Source organism: Dipodomys merriami, unplaced genomic scaffold (genome assembly GCF_024711535.1).
Source record: "Dipodomys merriami isolate MVZ:Mamm:240054 unplaced genomic scaffold, mDipMer1.0.p SCAF_1460, whole genome shotgun sequence".
Lineage (NCBI taxonomy): Eukaryota > Metazoa > Chordata > Mammalia > Rodentia > Heteromyidae > Dipodomys > Dipodomys merriami.
This window is the reverse complement of record NW_027202783.1, coordinates 68,610-72,217: the sequence shown is the minus strand read 5'-3', so window position 1 is coordinate 72,217 and position 3,608 is coordinate 68,610. Positions and strand designations below refer to the sequence as shown.

General features: G+C 34.3%; 1 non-coding gene across 1 annotated transcript; it reads right to left on the bottom strand.

The window, feature by feature from the left end:
* Nucleotides 1-240: 240 nt before the first annotated feature.
* On the bottom strand, nucleotides 241-347 carry LOC138826656 (U6 spliceosomal RNA). The gene has a single exon (XR_011371792.1). It is a non-coding gene; the product is annotated as a U6 spliceosomal RNA (small nuclear RNA).
* Nucleotides 348-3,608: the final 3,261 nt, after the last annotated feature.

Genomic DNA, 3,608 nt, shown 5'->3' with positions numbered 1-3,608 from the left:
TAGCTATTGTAAATAATGCTGCAGTAAACATAGTTGTTCTGGTAGTTTTAGTATGGTCTTCTTTGTGATGATTTGGGTAAATCCCCAAAAGTGTGATTGCTGGGTCATAGGGGAGATTTATATGGAGTCTTTTGATGAGTCTCCATACTGCTTTCCAAAATGGTTGAACAAGTTAACACTCCCAACAAGAATCAAGAAAGGTTCCTTTGTGGCCACATCCTCTCCAGCATCTTTAGTTGTAAAAATATGGAATGATTCAAGAATTTGCATGTCAACCTTGCCCAGGGGCCATGTTAATCTTCTCCGTATTGTTCCAATTTTAGTGTATGTGCTGCTGAATTGAGCACAGAGCATTTTTTATATATAAAGTGTAATTGATTTTCTTAAACTAGACAATTCAAAGAAAAGTAAGTTTTGAAGAATTCTGGTGAAATTTTAGAACCATGTACCTCTTACATAAGCACACATTTAAGAATAGTCAAGATTGACATGTCAAAAACAAAATAATCACAGATATTGTTGTTCAAGAAATGTGTAGGATCGGCGGGGGGGGGGGAGGGAATTGTGTGGGGTGCAGAGGAAGGCTGGGAAGGGATGTTAAGGCTAAACAAATTAGGAGGATGCAATGCTTGATAAGAAATGAACTCATTATCTTGCCCTTGAAATTGTAACCCCTCTGTACAGTATGTTCACAAAAAAATAAAAATAAAAAAAGAAATGTGGAGGATGAATTCAATTATTCTGTACAAGGCACCTGTCATAATGAACACTGCGACAAGTGTTAAGGTTTGTTAAAAGTTTTAATGTTTTAAATATATTTAATTTTGGAAATTTGCTTATATAGGCCAAAATTAGGACTGTTTGTTAGGTCATACAACTTTTCTATAAATATTTAAGATTTATGGTAGCAGACATATGCTACTAAAAAGTACATTTCAGAGTTTATAGAAACATAACTAATGAGATGTTGCAAAGTCTTAGTGTAAAGAAGCAGAGTGAAGAGTTAAGACTCTGTTAACTGCACAGTTTCTCTTAAAACTTTAGGGCTTCCTTACTTTATATATTAGTGAGGAACAAATGATGATATAAGCCATATACAAATGATGAGATGAGTCATAAAAAGCAATCTTAGTGGGTAACTTTAAAGACTACACATAGCCTATAAAACTCTTGTTGAACATCATAATCTTATTCAGTGTTAAATGTACAGGAATGCAAGAATAGTAAAATCAAATATGTAAGTTCACTTCAAATACTGAAAACACAGGTAATTCTTTGATATTTTATTTTATTAATCATTAATATTTATTATTGTGTTTCTTTATTTGTAGTATTGTTTCCCTTGTAATAAAATAAAACTTTTTGTTATTCATCATCAGGAGGTACTTTGAGAAGATTTCTGGGATGGCCAAACCATTTTTTATAGTTGCATGTGAATTTACAAAAAGCAAAATTAAGAACAAAATATTGATTAAAAAATTATCAAGTACAGTCAGAATCAGGAGGGATGATAAATGTCCACACTTAAAATCTTAGCCCTAGGCTGAAGCAGTGATATTACAAAGTTGAGGTCACAAAAGTGAGAGACTGTGTTTTGTTTTGTTTTTTACTTTGATTTTGTTGGCCATGGGGTTGAACTCTGGGGCCTGATTGCTGTACCTCAGCTCAAGTCTAGTGCTACCACTTGAACCACAGAACCACTTCCATCCTTTTCTACTTATGTGATGCTGAGGAATCAAACCCAGGGCCTCATGCATGCAAGGCAGGCACTCTACAACAGCCACCATCCCAGCTCCTGATAGACTGGGTTTTAAAAATTCATCTAAACAACATTTGCTTTCTGCTTTGGGTTATATAATGAAATATATGAATATATTTTCATATTTTTGTATAGTATAACAATACTTCTAAATTTATACTAACCCCAGCCACTTTATTCTTTTCAAAGTAATGAAATATCTCTGAGAGTTTGCTAAGGTGAAAATTGTTTTAGCATTTTTAATTACTTCTGAGTCATTTTTATTTTTTATTAATATCATTTTATATTTTGGGTTGATGGATTATCATACATCAAATACCTTCAAATATACATGTAGATTCTAAAGATAACAGTATGAATATTCTCATACAGCTCTTTTTTACCTGTTATGCCCTTTCAGTATTATGAGATTTCTCTCTCTTTCACGCTCTCTCATTTCCTCTCTTTCTCTTTCATGCTACATGTCTGCTACATAGAATTTCTGCTGGTCTACTATTATCCTTCAGAATCCACTGGCTTTGTGGGAACATGATGGTGACTAACATTTTCCCTTGCATTCTTTAAGAATTATGAGTGACGTGATATTATTCTTTGACATTGTAAATGGCAAAACAACAGGTCTAGGAATTCTTTTCACGTTGACTACTATTACAAATTTTATCTCATAGGAATCATTTGGATGGATATGATATTTTAACTTGGGCTGGGATGGTGGCTCAGTGGTAGAGTGCTTGCCTTGCTTGCCTGAGGCCCTGGGTTCGATTCCTCAGAAGCACATAAGCAAAAAGAAAAAAAGCCAGAAGTGGCGCTGTGGCTCAAGTGGTAGAGCACTAGCCTTGAGCTGAAGAGCTGAAGGACAGTTCCCAGGCTCAGAGTTCAGGCACCAAGACTAGACCCCCCCCAAAAAAAAGATATTTTAACTTGTGACCTAAAAGTTCTTTTTCTTTCACAAACAACCTTTGTCTTTGATTATCAGTTTGTAACTACATGTAATGAAAATAAAGCTCTCCTATGGAAACTAGACCGAAGTTGTTCACAGGGATGAAAAAGAAGGTAATGATGGAAGTGAGTACAATAGAGCAAGGTCCTCAGAGCAGTTTATCATGAACACTTTGTGAGAATGACAATGTTCTGGGAACTATACATTAAATCACTGAACAAAGATATATATATATATATATATATATATATATACACATATTTGTATATGTATATTTATTTATATATGCATATCTGTGTGTATATGCCCTTATATTGTACACATATATGTTACTATACACACAAATTCACATATACATATACACATGTATACATGCACACAGGGAGAAAGACACATAATTACAGCAAACACAAGTTTCATTACTTGCTGAAAATGCCTTAGATGGAATGCTTGGAACAAAATATGTTCAAGATGTATTTGTCTCTAAGAGATCTTTTACCACTCCTCTTATCTCATAAAACTGGTAGGTTTAGACGTATTTGACTTGCAAAATGCAGTACACATGATAGCAAGTTACTCGGAAATGTCAGTATGTAAAGATCATATGGTGTCTCCCTGATCCCCACGGAATACTTGCTCTTATACACACTCTCAACAACCAAAGTAACAGGAGAATATCATGGTAAAGAATAAAATTATAAGCTTTTAAATGGCAACCTTCTTTGAGCTATTTTCCAACAGCCAGCATCAATTCCTAAGCAGATTAGGGAGTCCTCATAAAACTGGACCTCAGGTCAACAGGTAACCAACCCATGTGAAAAGTCCTATGAGAGAAATGCTGACTGAGGTCTTGCTGATTTTCTGGCCAAGAAAGTAAGAAAAGAAGAGATTATTTTTAATATATTAAAG